The 26,155-nt window shown below is 37.2% G+C and overlaps 1 long non-coding RNA gene across 2 annotated transcripts in view; it reads left to right on the top strand.

The window, feature by feature from the left end:
• LOC144369804 (uncharacterized) overlaps positions 1-17,462 on the top strand; it is a 28,916-nt gene extending 11,454 nt beyond the window's left edge. The window contains exons 2-3 of one of the 2 annotated variants that reach the window (XR_013429585.1): positions 197-532; positions 9,544-17,462. This is a non-coding gene — a long non-coding RNA (uncharacterized LOC144369804). Of the gene's footprint in view, positions 1-196; positions 4,100-9,543 lie in introns of those variants that run through there. The other variant, XR_013429584.1, reaches the window with a different exon arrangement.
• The last annotated feature ends 8,693 nt before the right edge of the window (positions 17,463-26,155 follow it).

The following is a 26,155-nucleotide window of genomic DNA, read 5'->3' on the forward strand; positions in this document are numbered from 1 at the left end:
TTCTCCTTTGGATTTTGTCAGCAATGTATTTTGCTACCCCTCCTTTACCCCATACAGTGGATATCTTCTTTACTTATTTTGAACTGTAATGAACTTTGATTTTATTTCCCTATTATCCTACCTTGAATTATATATGGGTTGGTTTCTTCAGAAGAAGATTGTTGTCCTATTCACATATTTTCTTTTTTTTTTTCAGAATCCACACAAGTCTGGGAAGTGACAAAGCTGTTCTCTGTGGTTTTGGCCACCTCTACTGGCAACACATCCACCCAGGTTTTCATAACTGTCTCTAAGACTGACATGATGCTCTACAAGTAGCCTGAAGACTCCTCTCCAGCTCAGTGGACTCATTTCTTCTTGAGTTATTGATCACCCAGGACATACTTCCTTGCTAACCAGATTTTTTCACTTATTCACACTGGCCTTTTGTGCCCACTTGTAGAGCTTATCTCAATTTACCACCAAGTCTGACATCATACTTTTCTCAAAGCTCTTCAGCTTCATCTCACCTCCTGTGACCTATTTCCTAGAGGTACATTCCTTGTTGACTCAACACAAAATGTATTGTAGACCTGAAACAGTTATTGAGTTGAAGGAAAAATCATTCCCAGGTCATTTAGTAGCTAGTATGTATTGGAGGCAACTATCTGTCAAGCACGGTGTGATACATCTCAATTAAACCTCACAACAACCATGTGTTGTAAGAATAGGAGCCCACTCATGTAAAATGGATTCAGAAATTCAGAGAAATTCCAAGGTCAGGATTGTGTAGCTGGTGATAGGGTTGAATTCTCACTGACAGAGCCCCAAACCTATGCTCTCTATGGCTCTGAGCTCCTGCTGCTCAGTAAATGTAACTTGGGAGAATTCTAAAAAATGTTTTTCAAATATGTGAATTCCAAATGTTTCTGACATAATGCACAATGCAGGAAAACATGTTTTTATTGATGTGAAAAGAAACCCACGCTTACACTTGTGATGAGTTCTAGAACTGTTAGCTTTTCGGTGTAGTCTATATTTGGGGTCTGAAGAACTTGTCAGTGTCTCTTTAATAATATTGCTGCTTTTTTTTTTCCCCTCCAGACTGAATCTCATTGTCTCTAATCACTGGTTTTACTTGTATGTGTAGCTTCCAGTCTTCAATTTTCCTAAATGTCATGTAGATATAAATGTAAGATTCAATTGCTCAGCTCAAGTTTTTGTGTCTTGATGGACAGTTAGGCGGGGGAGGCAGAGAAGGCTTGGTGTTGTGTTTCGCCCTAATTTTGTGGGTATTTTGTGCAAATAAGAACCCAAGTATATTTTTGCTCTTGTTTTTTTTCTCACATATAAATATCTTCAGGGAAACTGGAAATGAAAAGAAAAACAGTGAGCCCCATAGTTTCAAGGCAGAGAAATTATCTCAAGGTAAAATGCCTGGCCAGGTGTAATCATGACTGAATTATACCCTTTTTTTGTAGATTAATATCAATGCTGACTACAGGAATGTTATACCTTCAATACTAAAATCCCCCTCAAATTAGAACAGCACATTGGCATTTTCTAAAAACTCACCATGAAACGTGGCCTGGTGCCCAGATGGTATAGGTACAATTGCACCCATGCAGTACAATTAGAGTGACAAGGGAGACTATTTCCAGCAAATGTCTTCCATACCTCCCTGCTTCCTCTCAGCATGAAAGTCCAGTTTTGGAGACCAAAGCCTTTCATTTAAAGAATTACTCTCTCCCTCGCCCCTCTTTCTTACTAATATAGAACAAATCCCTGGAGGGGTCTAACACGTAAAACTTTTTGCATTTATTATTATTTAGTGGAAATTAGCTTCTCAGAATTCCTATGGGAAACTAATTGAATGCTAGAGTTAGAAAGAAAGAAGGCCCTGGTACTTGGGGGGTAAGGGCAAGGTCAATTTGGCTGGGGCATTTTTCCTGGGTTTTATTTAAAGGACAAAAACTTCTGGGGATGTGGTAAGACTGGAGATAGAAAAGTGCTACCTAAGAGAAAAGCATACATTGTTTGGTCCCCAGTTCTGGAAGAGGAGTATTTTATACAGTTATCATCATCTATCTCCATGGGTAAAGACTGGGCTCACAAATCTAATCCCCAAAATGGTTGCACTGGTTTAAGTCTTCCAAGCTCTGCCCTCTTTGGGGTAAGAAAGTGCAGCCACAATACTGTGGAAAGGCCCAGAGTCTTTGGGACTTAAAGGAGTGCCTCCTCTCCTTCCCAGATGTTCTGGTCAGTTAAAGACCTAACCAATTGTTTGGAGGTGTAGAGCTGTTCAACAGGACTATAAAGTCCTTATCATGAGGGTCATCACTTACTTCTCTCCTCCACAATTATTGTATGGATAATAATTTAAAATGAAACACAATGGCAGTGCATAATTTCAAAATTGCCCTTCTGTTATTTATTTTTAGAGATCAAGACTTATACACAGCATACACATCCTACATTTGGAGTTTAGTTTCTTTACTTGTAAAATCATTTGTTGACTGGATGATTTCTGCAGTTTCCTCTATAGCAATATCAATAATTTATAGTTATATTTTAAATGTATGGGTTCCCAAGTCTGATTACTCTAGTCTCAGGCAATCTTGAGAAACTGCCTAATATGGACTCAAGGGAGGTGAGATTTCATGAAACTCCCTTTAAAGTACTCTTTTAACTTCCTTTTTTCATTTTTGGAAAAAAATAAAAAGTGCCAATAAAAAGAAATTATAATATTCATACCCAATCTAATTGTTGGAGTTTATAAAAGCAATGCTGTCAGTTCAGTAGCAACTTGTGACTGAGATTTTGAAGATCACAGCATGAAGAAAAAGAAATAGCAGTTGTTATTGATAGTGCCTGAGGAACATTATTCAACAGGCTTACAGAGTGGTTTAGAAGCCATTAACATTCAGTTTCTATATACATGGTCTTTATTTCAAATCTGGAAGGAACTGCAGGTTCATCTTGTTCAACAAAGTTAGTTTATAAATACAGAAATTAAACCCCAGATATGGGAAATGTTTTGCTTAAGTCATGCCACAGAATCCAGATATTTCAATTTTCAGTTCTGAAATGAAGCTGTGAATTCAGTAGCTGTTTATGGAATTGTTTTTGGTATATGATAAAATTATGAGGTTGGCACTAAATAGGATTACCATGGTCTAAAGAGGAGAAATGGGAGTACTGTCGGAACACCTAAGCATGTAGATTTGGGGAACTGGTGATAGAAGTACTAAGAATCCCATTTCCAAGAATTGGAGCTGTGTGCATACAACAGAGCTCAAGCCCTGAGTTGAGATAGGCTCCCTGGGTGAGACATTCCATTAGATTAAAAGTAGAAGGAAATGAAGAGCCCCATAGGCTAGAAGACTTGTAACTCAGGAGGTTTCAGAGATTGCTCCAGCCCTGAACACAGGGAAACCATTTTTCCCTTCAGACCCTGAGATTCCTCATTAGTGAATTAGAGATGATGTTCCCTTCTCTGTGTTTCTCTAACAGGATTGATAGCAAAATCAAATGCATCAGTTGAAGTGACAGTGTATTAAATGTGTTTTAAGACAGACAAATAAGAATGATTATTATTTAAAATAGCAGGTCTTATTCTAATCTGATCCAAACCACCTCTTTTTTTTCCCCTGCAGTACCTATACAGTAAACTCAAGTGATCTGTCTTCTTTCATCTATTCCTGATTAATCATAGACACCTCAGGGATGCCAGTGGGTCTTAGCTATTGGGCTTCTTGGTTCTATTTTTAGCTTTGCAAGCAGAGGGGTGTGTCCTTGGAAAACCCACATCAAGGTTTATACCATTCAGGTATTGCCTTGTCTGTTGATGGCCAACTTGTCTGAGGTCACATTTCTTCTGAGGATAGCCAACATCCAAAGACAGATCAATGCAGGTCTAAAAAAGACTTTATCATCTCAGCCAACTAGGGGACAACTCTGATGTGTCATGGTAGCCTAACGGCTTGCCAGCCGTTGTTCAGGGCTGTCAGTGGTCTTGCACTGTCAAATGCTTTTCCCTTCCATCCAACCCCCATTCCTACCCTTCTTCCACAAGTGTTGGTACCAAGACAATTCCCTAATAAATATCCTATATGCTAAACTCTGTCTCAGTATCTGCTTCCTAGAATATCCAACTTAACGTATCCATGTTTCAGCCTCTTTCCTCACTGATCTCTACTGAGGAGGAAGCTAAGACTGGGGTACATCTTGACTCTGGATGATGAGATTTATTTTATTCCATGATAGGAAGTAAATATATGGCTCCAGACCGGGCTCAAAAGTTATGTTTTGTTTGTGGTATTATTGTTCATGCAAGTATTGGGATGCAATTAACTTTTCATTTTATTTTTAAAAATTTGTATTAGTACATTTTAATGATATAGAATATTGGAATTCTTTTAAACATAATTATACAAACATGGAATAAAGTTTACTCTAATTCCCTGTATTTCCCCTTTTCCTCTCCTCCCTCCCGCCCCCTGTTCTGTTTACTTTATTGACCTTTCTTCTTTTTATTTACAATTTTATTTTTAATTAATGCATCATGGATATACATAAAGGTGAGATTCACTGTGGTATATTCATAAACACACACACACACACACACACACACACACACACACAAGTTTGATCAGATTCATTTCCATTATTCCTTCCTTTTCCTGTCCCTCCTAACTCCCTTTCAATCTACTCCACTGATCTCTATTCTATTTCTACGGAATTTCTTTCCTCATCTATTTTTCTTGGTCTTTTCTTTCTTTCTTTCTTTTTTTCTTATTTTGGACCAAAAATATTTCCACATATGTGAGAAAACATTCAACCCTGGACTTTCTGGGTATGGCTTATTTCATTCATTTACCAGCAAATGCCCTAATTCCATTCTTCTTTATGACTCAGTAAAACTTCATTGTGTATATATTATACATTTTTCTTTATCCATTCATAAAGTTGACAGGCAGCAAGGCTGGTTCCATAGTTTGGCTATTGTGAATTGTGCTACTATAAACATTGATGTGGGGGGGGATCCAATTAACTTTTTTAAGTTCAAGTCAATGGATGCTGTTTAGAATTACCAAATAAGCCAGGAAAAAAACATGAATTTAAATCCCACTGCCCCTTATTTAGTTATGTCCAGGAGCATGGGAAAAATGATACCTGGATGATCAAACTATTGACCCATTTTCCATTTAATCAACCCATTCTGCTTTACCTAGAACTTCTGCCTACTTGATGATAAAAAGATCTTTGTCATTTGGCCTCATTCTCTGTATTTGAATTTAGTAGAAGAGCCCTGATCATGTAGTTCTTGGGTGAACATTAATGTTTTAAATTATGCCCTCCTTATGCATGAAAGAAGATAAGATGGGTTTTCTTAATCAAAGGCCTGCCATGTTATTGATATCTTTATAAGATGTCTTGCCTATTAAGAGTCAGGAGTCATGCTGAATGCTGTAGTAGATTGAGCATTTACTCAATCCCTGCCTTTGCTGACGTTAGTGTCTAATGGAAGAGACAAATCAATAGGCAATTGGAATCCAGTGGATTAAGGTCTACTAGAGGAAATGGCACAGTGCTTTTGGGATTGGAAGGGATTTGTCAATCAGAGGTTTCATTTACTCAACCATTCTGCATTTGGGTGTCCCATGAAATGGTCATAAGTGATAGGAAAAATGCTGCTGGTCAGACTTTGTCTCACAGAATGATGGAAATCATACACAATGGGCAAGTCCACTTCCAAGACCCTGATGGTTTAGAAAAGGCCAGAGCAAGTTTGGTTTTCATTGCCAAATAAGGTAAATCATGTCCAGTGCCACAGGAGGCAAGCAGCCTGCATAGAAGGTACTCAGGACCTCGCCTTTATTTGGTTCCTGGAGCCCTGAATTTAACAAATAATTTCACCCCAAAGAGATACTAACACAAGTTACATGGCTGTTTAATGAATCTCATATTTCTTTCTCCAAAACTCAAGCTATTTACTTAAATTTTCATATGCGGTGTTAGCTCAGTTTTGAGAAACTAGTTTTTATTACACATCTTCAAATATTCAGTTTTATGCCTTGTGTTCTGAAGTGTCAAAAAAAAAAAGGCATGATCTCCACCCAATAAACACTTTTATTTTCCATCTACCTAATCTACTGAAAACAAATATGTCATCCAAATCGTAAATTTTAGGAGATAGATTCACAACATGGACTACAAATAAAAATACAATAAAAGTACCATATCTTTCTCTTTTTTTGCTTCTCTCTCTTCTCTCTCTCTTCTCTCTCTCTCTCTCTCTCTCTCTCTCTCTCTCTCTCTCTCTCTCTCTCTCTCTTCTTCTTTTTTTATTTGTACCGGGGATTGAATTCAGGGGCACTTGACCACTGAGCCACTTCCCCAGGCTTATTTTTTATTTTCTTTAGAGACAGGGTCTCACTGAGTTGCTTAGTATCTCGAGTTTGCTGAGACTGGCTTTGAATCCAGTGATTCTCCTACCTTAGCCTCCCAAGCTGCTGGGATTATAGGCATGTGCCACTGTGCCCAGGAAGTACTGTACTTTCTAATAATACTTTCATAGCACTAGCGTGGTATCTTGGAAAAAGCCACCAGAATGCTGTCTACTATCACTCTGCCTAGGAATCTCTCCCCTTTTCTTCCCTTCTTTGTTTCATTGACTTCTAAACCTTTTCAGTTTGCATGTCATCTTCCCTGGGAGCCTTTCCTGACCTCAAGAATTCCCTTTCCATCCCTTCTCTGCTGCTCCCTAAGTGCCCTGGCTATGTCCTGCAGAGCAGTGTAATCACATATCTCACTTTACAGGATACTTACCTACAAATATTTTTATCTGTCTTATTAACCTGTGAGGTTGGTTCTAGGATGGTTCTTTGTCTGAACACAGATAATTATTAAGTTGTTGTTTTTCTAGAATCTTGATAAGATAGCAGCCTGCTGGCCAGCCTTTAGATAGGTGTATCATTCTGTTACCTTCTCTTGAAGAGGTAGAAATTCTACAGGGACTGCCAAAGTTAGTGGTGTGTTCACCAGAGAAGAGGTGGCAATAACACTGGCATTAGGGTTCAGCTGTAGTATATTCTCAGCATCAACTATTCCTTGGAGAGTTAAAAAAGCTATGGATACCAGAATATCTTTCCAAGGATAACTCCAAATCTAGAGTTCATACTGCAATCTGTGCTCCTTGACTCACATGAAGCTCCCTTAAGAAGTATTCCAAGATGAAATATTTTTGGGGCACTGAGTCTGCCATTCCCCCTCTTGGAATTTCATCATGTGTTTTTCTATTAAATGTTCTGCCAAGCTCTGTAGTAAAATAACCTGTTAAACTTTGCTTAACCTTGCTTTTTCTGAACTAATTTGATCTCAGAAACTTTTTTGTGTCTATTACCAATTATAATTCCACAGAGCTAGAATTCTATGGAAACAGTTTTAAAAAGGCAAGCCTGGGCTCTTTGTTCTGGTGCTCTTCAGCACAAAACTACACCCGGGTCTGGAGGTCAATATTTCTCCTAACTCTAACCAACTTCTCCCTGAAGACTTTTATGCAGATCAATGTAGGTGCTGGTATGGTATCCAGACTCAACTTTGGATTTTGGCGTCTAGGGAAATTTATTGGGCTTCTTTTCATGAATCACAATTGTAGAATAACAGTGTCTAGGTCAGATTCTGTGAGTGCTTAAATGAAAGTAAAAGAAATGCCCTTTGCCTTTTAAAAATTACCTAGTTGTGCAGGCAAGGAGGAAAAAAAATTAAAGTTAGAGGTAATATTAATTGACCTCATTGGCATTATTATTAGAATTTAGAAGGAAGAAGAATTATAATGATTGCAGGGGTCAGTTCAATCCTCTAGGATATGGAGTTGGAGCTGGAATTGGAGACACTTGTTAGAAGGACTAGCTAGATGTTACCAAAAAATTATTCCAAATTTAGTTCATGAGTGAATTTAGGCTTAAGTCTTAATTAATGACTTCATTGAGTTTAGGTTTACTTTTATGTAAGTTAGTATTTTGTCAGAAATTAAGGTAGTATGAAGGAGATACATGAGATAAGATTTCACATTAGTGCTTCTCAGAGACTGTCCTTCAGCTATCTCAGCATTTATGCCAAAAGATGAAAGCTCCCTTAGGCTGGAGAAGCTGAGAGCTCCAGGCTGTCTGTCTTTCATTTTGCTCGACTCTGGAGAGACCTCATCAGTGTATGATAGTTTCATATACCATGAATGGACTCTAGTAGGCCATAGTCACAACAGGTTTCAGGTTCTATTTCTGATAGCACCACCAGGTGAAGAGCAGGTTGGGCCATCACCTGTCACAGAGAAGATGCACAGTATTAGAAATGATGACGACAAAGAGTTGATACAATTAAGAAACAGTGAAGAGAGCACAGGTTCTCCTTATTGTTTTTGGCACTCGAACACCATGTGCATCAACTTTAGCTCTTTGTCTAAAACATAAGTGAACATCACCTCCCCGTGGGCTTGAAGGGAGGCAAGGGAAGGGATGACTTGAGCTGTCCTAAAGCCTTGGGCAAAGCTATCTCCCCAGTTTCAGTTTCCCAGGTGGTCTTGCCAGCAGAAGATTGCTGGAGAAAATAAACTGTTCCCATTAAACCTTCATAATTTAAGAAGGGATTTGGTATATTATCCAAGCCTTCATCAGTGGCTTTTTTAATGGTTAGAGGAGGTTATCCTTTTACATGTTTTATAAAGTAATGTTATCTAGTTTGCATTAAATATGTATTGTGTGTGTTCTGTTATTTCACACCAACAAACTTGATGGTGCCAGAAGTTTTGCCTTCCCTCCCTTAGGCCCCATCCTTTGTCCCTCCCGAATGGTACACAGCTCCCTCTGGGTTCCGGAGAAAATTGGGCAGCTCCAGGATCGAAATGATGTGTGTCCCCAAGTCTCAGTTTTAAGGAGGCTTTATCAGGTTTAATTAGACAGCTGCCATCTCCCGTGGCTTGCCGTGTATATTTAAGGAGAGAAACATGAGTCGTCCTCTGTGAAATGGAAAACAATGTCATCAAAGCTGTTTCTCCAATGCTCTGCTGGCTCTTTACCCACAGTCTACAATCACGTTCCAACTCTTTCCAGGACTCAGAGGAGAGCTGCTCAGCAAAGATGTGCAGACTGCCTTAGCTTTGATAGTGGTGTTTTCATAGGGAAATGCCTAAAATGGGCTGAAAACTTCAGGAAGGAAATATTTGGGCACAAAGAGAGTAGACTGGTTTGCTCTGGTGTATGAGAAGCTCGACCCAAGAAAGGCAAAGCTAAATATAATTCCCACTCTACATTCAATTCTGATCTTAAGCCCTCTCTGGTGTGTGTTAGGTCCCCAAGGAAAGTAGATGAATGCACAGAAAAGGGAACAAGTGACAGAAGTGGGAAGGATGGATTGAAGAAGCTCTAAATGACCTCAAAATCCCCATTCAGCAAGGTGGCCTGGAGGGTGTGGCCTCGCCTTCCTTCCCTAGGCTGACCCATTTTCCTTGATACCTTTTTTTTTCCCATTCATGGCTCTTCTTGATGACTGTTTTCCTGTCTCCAGGTATCCCTGGATCCCAGTGCTGAGCTGTGGGTCACTCATCTGAGGACCTCCTGGCATCTCACCCATCCCAGAATTGCCATCTGCTAGAGATGGCTCCGTGGACACCTTGATTTAATTTTTTTTGTGTGTGTGTGATTCTCTGTCATTTTTATTTATAAAACAATCATCAGCAAGATAAGTTCCTATTGGGTATTTCAGTTAGTTTCTATTCTTCTAGAAATATAAGGGGTCGGGGAAGAAAAGAAGCTTCCAGGAGTCTCTAATCTCCCCTGAAGAATGGCTTGGTGATGCCTGAATCCCTCTAGTGTTCCCATGAAGCTGAACAAATCTCTAGCCAATATTTTAGAAATTAGCTGCAAATTAGCTTTTCTTCCCTAGGTCTTTCATCATTTCACTCAGCCTTGGCTTCCCTCCTCACCAATTTGCCTGATATACTGTGCATTCACCGAGCCAGGAAGTGCCAATTAGGAGGTTTGTGACTGCATTCCAGGTTTTGATGCTACCCACAATCCAGGCATTCTAGTGGTGAAAGGGGATGGGAGCCCAGGATGCATCTGGCTTAATATTAATTGTAAATAAACAGGTCGAAAACGTAGAGTCACTAAGAGATGTATGGCTTCCAATTATGTTGCTTCCAATGTGCTTTACCATCACTGTGGTAAATTTTTCTACACATTTTATCATATCTACTGACTATTTGCTCTTCAAGACATCAAATGAATGAATTGACAGATCATTTTGTCAAACTGTTTTCATCTCACATAAGAAATCAGATGTTTGAGGTTCAGGGATGTTAGGAAGATAAAATGAGATAACGTGCAGAAAGAGAACAGGGCAGTTGTAGGCTCCAGGATGTGCTCATTAGTAGTGAATTTTCTTCCCAGTCCATCGCTGACTAATTATACAGTGTGATAATAGTATGTGATTTGCCATTGGAGACTGAAGTTTGTTGATAATTTTGGATGTTCATTTGGCAAATATTTACTGAGCACCTTCAATTAAACTAATTTTTATGGGTTCTATTGAAACCAATAAGTTATCTATCTACAAGGAGCTTATGATCAACTAAGACATGGAGAAGCATTAGATATTTCCTGAAATTTAAAAAAAAACACACATGTAAAGAATTAGGACTGAAAACTTGTTTTTTTTTTTTAAAAAAAAAACAGATTTGATTTTTCTATCAAAAATTTCCCCAGCATGTTCTCTTTTTCTCTGAGTTCTCTCTCTCTCTCTCTCTCTGTGTGTGTGTGTGTGTGTGTGTGTGTGTGTGTGTGTACGTGCATGCATATGCATAAGTGTGCACACACGCAGAGTTTGAAGATGAAGTGTAAAACCAAATGTGATGAAGTGTAAAATCAAATAGTGTTGAGATATTTGAGGAAACCAAAGTTGATGGCTCTGCTGTTTTGGAAGGAAGGGAGCCTTCTGGTCCTTTAGTGGGAATAGCTTGGTCTTTTCTGAGGAGTGATTCCTGTTCTCCTATATCTGGGGGTCTGCTGCTGACAAAGGTAGTTGCTAAATTCAGTGCTGTATCCCACAATGCTCCCCTCAGATCTTCTTGGTCTTGTGTCACCTGACTCACTGGGTCAATTTTTACCTCTGTGTCAGGGTAACTTGGGACCCTTCTGGCCGACCCAGTCACATGCTTAGTGTGAGCTTTCAGCCTCAGTGTCACATGGGAAGATGGTAGAACCTGTAAACACAAACTCACCTCCCCTTCTATTCCTGGCCCTACTTCTCCATCCTCCAACTATTTTAGACCTGTTCCATTTGGGCATAAGGCTGCCTGCTATGGAAGTGCTATAATTTGGATTGCAAATGTTCCCCCCAAAAGGTTCAGGTGTTAAAGACAGTCTCTGGAGAGGACTGGGAGGTGGTGGGGCCTTTAAGAGATGAGGCCAGTTGGGAGCTGCTTAGGTCATTGCTGGCATTGGGTCAAAAGATATAGTGGGACCTCCAACCCTTCTCTTTCAAGCTTTTGATTTCTCAGCAGGAGCTGAGGGGTTTTGTTCTTTCATATACTCCTATTATGATATGGCTGCCACAGGCCCAAAACAATGGAGCCAACTGGTCAGCAGCTGAAACTTCTAAACCAAATTCAACCTTTTATCTTTATAAATTATCTGCGATATTTCTTATAGTGATGGAAAACTGACTGAACACAGGAAGCTACCTCCTTGAGTTTCAGATGAGGAGTCTCATCAGAACTCTCTTGGAATCCCTATCATCTATATAGTGTTCTCTTTCCTTCTCTTAGGCTCTGAGTCCCTTTGGCAAGGAGTTGAGGGCTTATATCTGATCAATTCTTTTTTTTCTTCTCTCCACAAAATAGCAAATTGGAAGAAGAGATTTTCTTTCCTCTGTATTTGACTTTTCCTACTCTAGTGGTAGAAGAAGTCTTCTGAATTAGGTGTGTTGATGGAGGAGTACCTTCTTCATACTACCCAAAAAAAACTCATCTGAGATTTCCAGATACTTATTTAGGATCCTTGACATAACTCATAGCAAATAACTCTGTTATAAAAAATATCATGTGACTTGCTTAAACAATGGTAATATAAATGAAAATGTAAGAAGTTCCACCTAAGTGGTGGAAAGAAGTAGATTTCCTACAAGGTGAAGATCATTTCCGGAATGAATAATCCTCAGATTTTTTTTTAATAAGCTTAATCTTATTTTGAATGATAATAAGGAATTAAGTTGCAGGAATGGATGACTTCATTTAATGAAAACAATTTGATTTGCAGTACAAAAAGAGGCATTATGTTGCTGAAGAGCTTTAAAAAGAGTTTCCATGTTTCAGATGTGATGGTACAATGTATAACATACTTTTTCAAAAGAAAAAAAAATGGGGGAAATCATAAAATAAATAAATAAAACTAAAAACAAGATAAATATGTTCTTGTGTCAGAAGTGAAGCCAAAATACTAAGTGCTAATCAAGACTAGTGTTGTAAACCTGGGAGAAGCTTGTTCATGAACATAGCAGAGGCTATTAAGAGCTGTCCCCTTGTGGGAGAATGGCTCCTGAGGTAGCAAGATCTAAGTGTTCCACATAATACTCAGGAGTCTTGATGTGGCTGAGAGGGGCCAAAGGGTTCAATCAACTATCCATGAACTACTGCTGAGAAGACCATAGGAAGAATTGTTCCTCTGACAGCCTTCAGAGTAGAACGTGAACTTGGCCCCAAGACAGGCCCATCATCAGCCTCTTGCCAGCTCTGTATTCCATCTGCATCATCTCCAACAAAAACAGAACAGGACACTGATCTTCCTCATTGTAGTCCTTTTAACATCCACAATTTCATCAACTGTGTCATTTCTCTTTCTGTTAACTAATTTTTCTGCCGGTTATGGAGATATTTCCTGCTATTCCATATGTTTACTAATCTTAATTTAAATTTCAAATTTGATTGTTAGGTTGCTGAAAGCTGGATAATGCAGATTCCTGGAGTTCTTCCCTATGAGGCTCCTTATTCTCAGCATCTCATCTCTACAGTTTCTTTACTCATCAGCATTTAGTATGATTTGTTTTTTTGCTTTTATTTTAGCAATTCTAAGGGCTAGAGATGTACATTACTGATAGAACACTTGCCTAGTATTCTTGAGGCCCTAGTCTCAATTTCTAGAACTACCCAAAACAAACAATGCTTTAGCAATTCTAGCAGGTATGTAATGATAGCTCACTATTATATTTAATTTTGTATTTTCCTTCATTACTAATGACATTAAGCATGTAAAGTCCCTCCCACTAAAATTCTAGTGGATAGAGATACAGTGCACTCTTAGTGGGGATATATAGTTAAACTGTATCTCTGCAATTCTAGATCCTTTGCATTTCCATATGAAGTTTAGAACCATATTGTTAAATGCAAAGAAAGAATAAAAAACTGCTAGAATACTTATTGCAATTGGATTTACATAGAATCTATAGGACAATGAGGGGGAAAAGGTATTCTTAACAACAATGAATAGTCTCAGTGGTTTATCTAGCTATTTATTTACTTACTTACTTATTTATTTTTACTTTTGGTGCTGTGGATTGAACCCAGGGCCTTGCACATGCTAGGCAAGCAATCTACTACTGAGTTACTTCCCCAGGAAACACTGAATATTCTCATCCATTACCATGGGCAAATGACTTGAGCCACCATTTCATATAAGAAAATAAAAATGACTGTTCAAAAAGTAAATGAAGATATGCGTAGCAGCATTAGCTACTGGGAAAATGATAATTAAAACCATAATGAAATTCTACCATATAACGTGAGAAGAGCTAAAGCTAAAAATACTGAAAATATAACATATAAGTGAGGTTATAAAATGACATTGTGGAATGTGCACTGTTAGTGGGAATATACAGTTTAACTATCTCTGGAAGCAACCTGGGCAATACCTTTTGGAGTTAATTGTGCAATGACTGAGAAGTTCCACTTTTGGATGTTAAACATGGACAAGAATTTTTGTAGCATCCCTCATATCCCAAAATGTAGACAGTCTTATTGCCTATTAGGAGAGGAATAAAATTAAAAGAATGTTATATTTATATCATTGAAAGCTAATTCACAAAATAAATAAACTATAAATACATGAAAGAATTATGGGTGAATCTCAAAAACATTATACTGAATAGGAGAAGCCAACCCCAAAACTTTAAATGGAACTTTTATAGAACTTGTAGAAGTTCTACAAAAGAAAAAACAAATCCATTAAAAAAAAATCTGATCACTGGTAGCCTGACTTGAGGGACTGACTGCAAACAAATAAAGAAAACATCCTAAGATGACGGAAAATGATCTCTATTAATTTTGTGAACGTTGCATGGGTGCATATAACTTACGTCAAAGTTTATTGAGCTATATTTAAAATAGAGGCACTTTAGTGAATGTAAAATACAATTCACTAAAATGAATGTAAACACTCAAGAATCATTGAAAATAGATTCTACATGGCTGAAGAATGACTCAGAAAAAATGTCAGAGGAGATTATTTTTAATGTGGTAAATAAAGAGGTGCAAAATAGAAAATATGAAAAGGGAGTTAAAACAGACAAGGTGCAAAGAGCTACCTTGGGATGAGTAAGAGCTCCAAAAAGAAAGAAGGATGCAGTCCAAGCAGTATATGAAGGACATATGGTGGTGAATTTTCTAGACCTGATAAAAGATACCAATCCATACAATGGAGAAGCTCAACAAAACTAAGTCAAAGTAAGAGAAACAAGACAGTGATTAAGATCAGTCTCAATCCTAAAGAGAAGATTTTAGAATGAAAGAGAGACTGAGAGAGAAAGAGGCGTGGGGGAGAGAGAGAGACAGACAGACAGACAGACTGAGAGATCCTAAGACTATAACACTATAATCCCTAGCTTTTCTCTTATGCTTAGTGGAAACTAGAAAATATTGGAATATTTCTAATTTGCTGAATCTGATATTCTATACTAAGCAAGAATATGTTTTAAGAGAAAAACTGAAAGAACTTCTTATATGTCATATTTAAGAAACAGTAAGTTAAATAAAAGAGTAGAGAAATGGGCAAATTTGCAGGTTTGTATAAACAAAAATTAATTGTATAAAACGACAATAATTTTGTCTTTGTTAAGCTAACACCAGGATAGGATTAAAATACAGATAGACAACAGCATAAAGCAAAGAGGTTGTAAAAGGACTTAAAAATGACCCACCAGAACTATAGATTCTGACAGAAGGTAAAACACTGATTAATTCAAGTTTTTATTGAGCATGTATACTGTGACTTTGAAACTAATTGAGAGAAAAGTACAACTATGAGAAAAATAATCCAAAAGAAGGCCAAAAAATGAGAGAAAAAGAAACAAAAAAAAATTGAAGAAATTTGAAACACAAACAGAAAACACAAAATGGACAAGTAGATTAATTCAAAATACATTGGTAGTTATAATAAGTGTACTAAGTGTTCCATTTGAAAATAAAAATTCAGCCAATTTATATTTCTCAGTCATCTCTATAACATCACAATTCAAAAAATTAAAATGTTGAAATTTGGAAATAACGTAGCATGTGAATATAAAACAAAAACTGCTGATGTTACATCAATATCAAATTAAATAGTCTACACATATTTCATGTATATAACTTATAATACAGTTCATAAGTGTTCTAATGGGTATATATATGTATATTTTAAAAGATTTTTTTATTAACTACTTACTAAAAAGTTAAATAAAACAAATAAATAATTAATCAAAGGGTAGGATTGCAATTTGTAGTTTATAAAACAGCAAAGAAAATATGAAACAAAGAAAAACATTGATCAGTCAAAACAAAGCAAGAAACAAAAATAAAAGAGCCAAGAAATGCAAGGTAATAAATAAAAAATACAAAATCAGAGTAGAAATATATTCATCAAAAGGCATCTAGTACATGTAAATATATGAAATTAACTCACACAATACAATAGATTACCCTTTAAAATAATAAAAATAAAAAGCTAGGTACTCCTCATAAAAATTCACCTCTGCAAAGAAACAATATGTTTTTAAAAAAGGAATTGAAACCCATATATCAGGTAGGTATTAACCAGAGAAAGCTGGAAAAAATTTAAAAAAGAAAACATTAAAACCTAAAAGTAGTAATTTTTATGATAATGTTACAAGTAAGCACGAATACAAAAATCTTTAATAATGAATTTCAGCAACGTACAAGATACTGACTAACCAGGTAACCTAATTCATGTGGAAGGCTTGGCCCTCTTTATAAAGATGAGATCATTGTCCTGTGAGAACCAGGGAATTCCCTGAGCCCCACTTGAGCACACTGTTCAGGAGTTCTGTCCTAACTGGGCACTCAAGCCTCTGAGGATTCACCCATGGGTGCCACTGGAGGCTGGGAAGATACCGTGGCTTTCTTCATTTCAGTTACTATTGGTTTAATAAGTGTTTGGGTGCTCTGGTAGAGGATTTTCACCACTCTTTCAAACATAGTCTTTTTGAAGACATATGATATATTTTCTAAACCAGTATCCAAATATAAAGTTTGGACTTCTTTCTGGTTTATTACCAGTCACATAACTGTTGACAAAAGAGGCCGGAATGGTGGCAAGAGCTCAGGCCTAAGATATATGCACGCTTGCTTCAGACTCAGATTTCATTATTTTCTCCCTGACCCTAAGCCAGTGATAACATCTTTTTAAAAGTTTTATCTGCACATAAAATGGGAAAATATTAATACCATGCTTACTATAATATATTGAAGGTTATGATTTTAGAAACCAATTTATTTTAAAAAATATAATTTTTTTATACCTTTTGGTATGGGCAGAGCATAACTTCTAAGGAAATAATTCAATAATGTACAAATGCTGTAGGCATAAATGTGGATGTTATAATGTTATTTGTAATATCAAGGATATGGGAAATTCTTTAATCACTGACAAAAGAGGAATGTGTAATAAATTTTGATATTGTGATCATCCAGGTACCCTCTGTCCAAATACTTTGTTGTATATCTCCAACAAATAAGGCATTGGAAAAACATGACAAATATTTTACCACAAGCAAATAAAATAATTTCAAATATCTCATAATTACCAAATCCAACCGTGTATTTTTCCTCCCCCAATTCTCACAGAAATGCCTGTTCTAATCATGATCCAAACAAGTTTTACATATTAAAATTATTTGATAATCCCTTAAAGTCTCTTTTAATGTACAGTAATCTAAAACAGACTCTCCTGCATATTTTTAAGACTATTTATTTAAACATCTGGGTCATTTCTCCTGTAGCATCTCCCACACTATATTTGACTATCCGTATCCTTATAATTTCACTTATTTTTCTAGATTCTATTTTCTCTGAAAACAGGCAGCTGGATCTGCAGCCTTGGTCAGATTAAAGATTCTTTGTTTCTTTTTCTTTTCTCCCAAGGAAGAAATAGACACAGGTAGTTGCTGTGCATCTCGTATTATATTATATAAAACCGAATAAAATGTTTTTTTTCTTCTACTTTTGATAAAGCTAACATTGGTCAGTGGGTTCCTATAATATAAGTGCAATCCACTTTTTTAATGAAATTCTCCAACTTTTATCTACCAGGTTAAGCAGCAATTTCATGACTTCCTGGATCCATTGTTTCCTTAGGAAAAAAAAACCAAAATGCTTGATCAATCCTTTTTTAGTTTGTAAACTGCATTTTTATTCCCCCAAACTTTCTTTTATCACAATTCTGGTTACACTGAAATACAATCCATAAAGTCTAACTGTAGGATATCTTTCTTTATTTTTCAGAAAAATGAGTTGCTACCTGAGCAAATTCCAATAACGACTAATGAGATTTTTAAAAAATTATGAACCCGTGTATTTTTAATTTTTAAATATTTTTATGTACTTCAAGAAGTGGACATGATTATTAGTATTATATTGCTGTCCTCCTTTGTCTATCCTCTTTTGACATGACCTATTCTTGCTTATTTGCTTTCAGAGACGAGATATCCTGAACTCGGGTTGTGGCTTTCTTGCTCTAGAAGGGAATTACTGCCCTCTACCTGATCTTTTTGTGGGAGAGAAATAGAGTATTTGATTCCAGTAGTGCCTGAGAGGTAACTTGAGGGCAGTGTCCAGAAAGAGTTGGAGACCCAAGATTCTAGTGTGGATGTCAATGAGAACTGATTCTAGCTTGCGTGCCTGCCTCCCTCCTATTTTACTTTCCTCCCTTCCCTTCCTTCTCCCGTCTTGTCTTTTCTCTTTTCTTTATTTTCATATATATTTCTCTCTTTCCTTTCAGTCTACCTTGTTGGAATAAAGGCATTTGTAAGCTTCCCATTTAAGTCCCAAGTTTTCAATTCTGTGACTATTTCAACAAAGTTGACACAGGTACATTAAAATAGGTTGAGAATCCTAATCTGGAGCTCATGTATATTATACTAATCAATATTATTATAATTATATAATGAATCACATTCTTATGATTATTTAATTGCATTATGTAATTATATTTAAGCTTTTATATGTACTCCACATCTGGACATGGGGACAAAATGAGTTAAGGGCTTTCATCATGGATTTCATGAATGATTAGGACACATTCATTTCAGTACTTTCTACTTTGTTTTCATTAAATGAGAAAAATAAGTTTGGAGGCCAAAAAAAAAAAAAAAAAAATACTTTCAGCCAAGAAGCCCAGCACTTGAATTCTCAGCACATGCCATCTTCCTGACCACAGACAGAACTTAGTTTCTGGCTCTCATTTTTCTTTCACCTATAAAATGAGAATACTAATGACTGCCAACTTAAATTTCAGAAAAGCTATGCCGCTATGACAAAAACACAGACATTTTAGAGAAACACAGTGGTGTGTTCCTGTGGGGAAATACTGCCTCACGTTGTTCTTCGTGGTCTTTGATGGATTTAAATCGATGATCTTGACCACCACGTACTTGACCGGCTAATTCACTGCCCTCCTCTATCTTCAGTCCTTGTACCTAATTACCACAAACATCCTGGATCAGAACAGTTCCTTTGTTTGTTCTTTAAGTTCCTCTTAGTGTTCAGCCCTGAATCATTGTTCTTGTACTGTTCATGGTTAAGTATGGCAGGAAGAATCAGGTGATAGTAGTGGTATCTATAAAATCCATCTAGGGCTCTGAGGAAATTTGTATACATGCAAACAGGGCCTTCAACAGGTGCCCACACTCATACCTATCACCATAAAACTAAAACAAACCAAAAAATGGTTAAATGTGGCAATAGTAATAACATGGTTTAGTAGAAAACCATTTTAAAGGAAGTCAGAAAGCCTGGCTATAGGTCCAGTTGGTATCCTTTGATGTTGAGAAATTCCCTGAACTCTATATAGACCTCAAGTTTACTATGTGTAGCAATTTAAAATTGATGCGTTTTAAGATCTCTTACATCCTTGAAATGTTTAAAACTTCAGGAACAGAGGCAGAGAACTTTCCCCCACATTATCAATGTTGGTAAGACTCAACATGTATCATAATTGGGTCCATAAGGAATTTAGTTATATTTCTTGTGCTTTTATTCTAGTTTACATTTTCCTTGGTTTAAATTCTTCAAATATGCTTCATGACATGTTAAAATTCTTGTGTAAGATCTTTTATAATTTCATCTAATGCTGAAGTAGATAACTGTCAATCTAAGTATATTATAACCCTAGTGAATAGACCTGAGGTTTCTGAAGCTCTTTGGAGGTCTTAATTTCCATAGGTCATCTCAGTGGATTTTCAAATAACCTGGAATCACTGGGAGTTCACAAGTTCTCACTTTCAACAACTAATGTAGGTTTGCCCCTGTCTTCCATGGAGTTAGGCTATGTCAGCATTTCTCCAATCAGTATCAAACAATGGACACTGACTTTGAAGGTCAAGTTTCAAAACCAGAACACATCAGGGTAGATTCCCTAATGTGGTAACAGCCACTTTGTAGCCTAGCAAGGCTGCCTGAACCATTCTTCATGTATCTTTCGGTTCTCTTGCCTTTGATCTTGTAACAAGCACCATTTTCTGAAGCATTTTATTAGATCTTGATTTCATTTGGCTGTGGACAGATATATACATGGTTATTTCAATCAACTTATACACTGTTTTATTTTTGCTGATTAAAAATAAATTCCCTGGAATTCTAATATTTTGTTTTCCTTTGGGGAAATAGCCATTATAATACACTTTTTAAGTTCACTGAGTAATTTTAAGTCTTTATTCAAATACACTGGTGTCAAGATAAAAAAAAAAATCTTCCAGCAATATTTATTGCCCTTAGGGACATTTAGAGAGTCAAATTGTAATTGCTTTGAGTCATTTTTGTTACATAATTTTTGGGATGGCAGCTGTGATAATATTTGGATGTGAGGACTAACTGGGGGCTTTTTATGGGCATTTTTCATACAAAAATTATTAAAAGGATACCAAGAAAAAAAAAGATGATGATTGTTATAAAATAGCCAATAACATGACAATATGTAATGAAGTTACTTGGTTATCTTTGTGTTTCCTAAAGGTAGTGCTTCGGACCTTGTGAAGAGGCCAGGATCTAGGTCATTCTGGCAAATTGTCACCCTTCTCAAAAGTATCAGATGCACATTTGTCAAGTTAGGCTTCAATTATGTGGGCGTGAGTAGGAAAGGAGAAAATATTAGATAAAGTATAAAAACAAAACATTTCCAACAGCCCCACAATCACAAAGATGGGACAAACTATTACATGTTCACACTATCTCTAAATTCCAAACTATGTGTTTTCCTAAGATTCTGTGAAAGGAAGACCTTGCCTTGGCTCCCCTGCAAGTCCTCTCCAGACAATTTCATGGAATGCTGTGAGATGTATCCTCTTGTTTATTCTAATCAGGGTACAGCCAGCCGTATTTAAATCTGTTTCTTTTTATCGAATTGATTCTTTGATAATATATAGTAACAGGGCATGAGAGAGATGCAAATGCATAAAATGGTACAAATCTTGCAGTAGGTTTAAGGATAAACCTCTGCAGAGAAAAAATACATTGTATATGTGTATTTGTGAATTTCCAAAAAGGAACACATGGTGATGACAAATTATCAGAAGGAATTGGTTCTAAATAAAGGTTATTTTGAAAGGATAAAATGGTTTGGTGCACTCATGAATGTATACAAATTTTTATGCCTTTATTTTATTTGTTCTTTTTATGTGGTGCTGAGGATGGAAGCCGGTGCCTTGAACATGCCAGACAGGCCCTCTGCTACTGAGCCACAATCCCAGCCTCAGGAATGTGTACAATTGTGATTAATTATTCAACTAACTGGATACATGCATAAAAGATAACAAACTTTTTTTCTCCTTTGGTCTGAAGCACAAGTTGAAGCTCTGATATTTTACATAGAACATATAATTACTTTTAAAAATATATTTTTTAAAAAAAAATTGAGTCCAATATTCACATCTAGTATTCTCTTATATTATTAAAATTTTCCTAACTTTTTTTACTACTTATTTACTACATTTAACTATATTTCTAGGAGGCAGGAAGACAAGAATTTTATCATTTGGATTAAGGAAAATGAGCTCAGAAATATTAAATATGTACTAGGGGAATATTGGAACCTGGCCCTCTGAGGCCCTAAGCCTGGCTTTTTGTCTCTTCTTGGCCCCCAAATCCTTTGGGACTAGTGAGTTAATGCTTCTTATGGCATCATCTGAGTAAGTCACATCTACTTTCTTTACTTCACTTGCCCCCTGTCATTATGGATCATGTTTCCAGAATTATTGGGGATTTTAAAAGTTTCTTCTAATTTCTGTTTTTGAGAATAATAATAATTTAAAAAAATTATAGGATTGTGACCTGTTGTGACAATCACAACAAGAACTCAGGAGTCAAGAGATGTGAAGTGATAGCAGGAGTTTCAGAGAACCCAGGAAACACAAAATGGGCAACAGAGATAGGAGAAGATTATTAAGACAAAAAAAAAAAAGAAAGAAAGAAAGAAAGAAAGAAAGAAAGAAAGAAAGAAAGAAAGAAAGAAAGAAAGAAAGAAACTATGCCTAATAGAGGAAAAAGTAGGCCTGAATCTTCATCAACTCAGATTAGGCACCGACCTCCTTAACATTACTCTTAAAGCACAAGAAATAAAGTCAAGAATCAATAAATAGGATGCATTCAAAGTAAAAATGTTCTTCTCAGCAAAAGAAACAATCAGTGAGGTGAAGAGAGAGCCTATATTTTGGGAGCAAATTTTTGCCACACGCACGTCAGATACAGCACTAATCTCCAGGATATGTAAAGAAGTCAAAAAAATTCACACCAAAAAAACAAACAACCCAATCAATAAATGGGCTAAGGAGCTGAACAGATACTTCTCAAAAGAAAGTATATACTCGATCAACACATATATGAGAAAAACGTTCAACATCTCTTATAATTAGAAAAATGCAAATCAAAACTACTCTCAGATTTCATCTCACACTATTCAGAATGGCAGTTATCAAGAATAAAAACAACAATAAGTGTTGGCAAGGATGTGGGGGAAAAGGCACACTAATCCATTGCTGGTGGGACTGCAAATTGTGTAGCCAATATGGAAAGCAGTATAGAGATTCCTTAGATAACTTGGAAAGGAATCTATTTGACCCAGCTATCCCATTCCTGGGTCTATACCCAAAGGGCTTGAAATCAGCATACTATAGAAATACAGTATCAATATCTATAGCAGCTCAATTCATAATAGCTAAACTATGGAACCAACCTAGTTGCCCCTTCAATAGATGAATGGATAAAGAAACTGTGGTTTATATACAGAATGGACACTCAGAATTAAAAGAGAAAAAATATATTGCATTTGCAGGTAAATGGATGAAGTTGGAGAATATCATGCTAAGTGAAGAAAGCCAATTCCAAAAAACAAAAGGTGGGTAGGAGAGGGAGAATGGAGGCAGGAAAGATGGTGGAATGAGATGGGCATCATTATGACTGCACATATGGTGAGAAGCTACATCATGTACAAACAAAGAAATGAAAAGTCATCCTACTATTGTGTACAATGAATCAAAATGCATTCTGCTATCATATATACCTAATTAGAACAAATAAATAAATTAATTAATTTTAAAAAAACTGCAAATGAGTAAAATCCTTGGAAACCTCTATTTCTCTGGAGATTACAGCCTTGTCGGGGCTGAGATGGAAGAAGAATCACTGTTCATCCTGGCCAATTGCTATGATTCTACGTGGTAATATAATTGATCAATTAGAATTTTTAACTTGAGGTTGTGACAGCGATCCCCACAAATGGCTTGAAATGCTAAACAGTGAGTTCTTTCCAGTGAGTTGAATGAACTGCATGTGCTGCTTAAATCTCGGGTGAAACATGTTCTGATTCTCTAGTAGCCTAAGAGTTGAAAGATCAACACTTATTCAGAATCTACTTGCAACTGAGTTACAGGCTGAACAAGACTGATAGACCTATCTGAACTAAAGCAAGGTATACAAATCATGTATTTCTGGATGATTTGATAGTTTGCAGGGTGGCAAACTAAAGGGTTAGTGCCACTTTAATAATGTCACTTGTTGTGTATGTGTTCTTTCTGACATTTTAGTATTGTAGAATGCAAAATATGCATTTTCAGTTACCACTTTGAAGAGATAATACCTATGTATGTCACTGGGAACTGTCAGAAATTTGTTGAGGATAAGAAATGATCTCCATGTATGACTTCAACCTATGGGTACATGGTGGTAAAAGCCATGGTTGTATCTGATACACAGAAACTTTGATTTCTGATTTCGAAGCAAAAAAACAAAACTAGATTATGTAGATTGGTTTAAGAAATTATAAATCCAGAACCTGGTGCCAGGCCTGGATGATCTAGGTTGAGATGCCTAATCTTTGGTCCTGGCCTCCACTTTAACTATCACTTACTATCAGCCCACTATTTTTTTTTTTTTTTTTGATCGGGTGCCTAGCTTCCTCACTGCAGGTTAGAAAGCTTGAAACATTGGCTTCCTTTATGAGGGAAAGAATAGCATCAGGGAGTCATCCATTGACACAATCATGTATACTGGATTTACTTAATTTTCTTTTTGTGTTTAGCATATGCTAAGCGAGTACTTTACTACTGAGCTACATATGCCCACTCCTTTATATTTTGTATTGAGATAGGGTCTCGCTTACTTGCCTTGGCTGATCTGTTTATATAGCTCCTGGTCGAAGTGATCTTTCACTGCCTGTATTTGCTCTCCTATATCTTCCTTGAGTTCACAGAACATTTTCTCATGTACATCCTGAACGCCTTCTCTGTTATTTCTTCTGCTGTGGCTGCCAATGATTCTAATGTTGTGGTGTCTTCATTTGTCTGGGGCACTTTCTTTCCTTGTCTTTTCATGTTGCTCATGTGTCTTCATTTCCAGCTCTGTGGGTTTAGATTGTTATTGTTTTTACCCCTTAGGTTTATAGTGCTCTTGGAAAATTCCAAGACCTCTCCTTTGTGTGAAAGGATAATGTTAACAGATCCCAATATCAACAATATACCACCTATGAACAATTTGTTGTTATTAAGATGTTTACAAATTTAGTTTTGATGTATAGAAATGTTGGATTCAATTATTTTTAAAAAAATATAATCAGTAATTTTGTTAAAAAGTTTACAGTTTCTACAGTGGAAAATAAGCTGTGAGGGTGGTGCTTAGGAAGATATACTGAGGAGGTAGGATGTGAGGATATCGAGTTTATATATCTTAGGAAGTGTGAAGGAGAAATCTAGTGAAGAGGGTTAGTAGCAAGTGAATAGACAGGAAGTAATTTAGGGTAGGAAAGTATGTGGGATGACAGTAGAGTACATAAAACAAACACACTATGTATTTAGAAAAATACAGATGTTAAAACAGTAAAATTTGGAGGAGGAAAGAAAAATGAAAGAATAAAAAGGAAAAGAAAAAAAAGGCATGTAAAACACCTCTATATTATATTATTCAGATGACTCAGTCCTCAAAGTCCTACTTCATGCAAAGTTCTTGGTTTCACATATGTTGGGAATGTGAGGGCCAGAGGATGGAGGGGTAGAAGAGATAAAACCAACCAACCAACCAACAAAAAAACTCAAAGGAAGAAAGCAGGGTAGTAGCTAGCTTTAGAGATCCATACCTTTCCAGCTTCTTTTCTCATCCAGTAGGTGGCGCCATCTGTTGTAAGCTGGTGTCTCTGCCCTGGGTATGGTGGAGGTGACCAGGGTGGGAAGACTGGTCCTGGCGCAGGGTGCCTGGATGTAGGGAGTGGCACCCACCAGTCTCTGCTGAAAGACTGCACCTCATGGGTTTCTTTTGGGGAGCACTCATATGACTTGTGCATCCGGTACTATCTCCCTCTTTGCCTGGAAATTCCCCAGTTCCTGGTCTCTCCCTCTCCCCCAGCAGTTCCCAATTGAGGAAACTCTCACACCAGGGCTCCCATGGGCGGCTCCCTGGTCGCACTGCACACCTGTGTTGGGCAGCTACTGTGTTGAGTTACCGCCGGTGGGGAGGGGAAGGTTGGAAACCTGGTACCTGGTCACTAGAGATCCTATCTGGGAACTGCCCACAGCTAATATGGCAAGAATGTTGAGTCAAGATGGCGGCGGTCTGCTTTCAGCTTTGGGGTGTGTGGTGAGTTGAAGGGAGCCTGGTGAGGTGGGGGGAGCCAGGCAATGGCATTATGCTGTGGGTAGGTAGCAGCTGAGTGACTTGTGTGGGAGCAGAGCGAAGTCTTGGTGATCTGCAGATGTGTTGATAGGTGATTCTGCTCAGCTGCTTATGGAGTCTCGCGTGGGCTAGAACTCTGGGCTTTGGGTCCTGCTCTAACTCAAACACTGAGGCCTTGAGCAGGGTCACAGCCCTGGTGATTTCTGTGGAGAGCAGCTGGATAGGGGGCCTCTAACAGGCGCGGCATCTGAGGGGCATGGGTGGCTCACTCCCTTCCTGCTGCCATGTTTCCCTCAAGCAGCTGACTCCTAGAGAAGGATTCTGAATAAAGAGCTGGCTTGCAAACTGGAAGGGGTACAGTGGAAGCACAAAGGATTATGTAGCAACATGGTGCAAGTAGAAAAGGTGCTGTGGAGTAGGTGGGGTGAGCTCCCCCCAAATTGGAAAGGGAGCCTTGCAGAGCAGGCAGCTCTGATGGAG

The sequence above is a fragment of the Ictidomys tridecemlineatus genome, chromosome 13, assembly GCF_052094955.1.
Source record: "Ictidomys tridecemlineatus isolate mIctTri1 chromosome 13, mIctTri1.hap1, whole genome shotgun sequence".
Lineage (NCBI taxonomy): Eukaryota > Metazoa > Chordata > Mammalia > Rodentia > Sciuridae > Ictidomys > Ictidomys tridecemlineatus.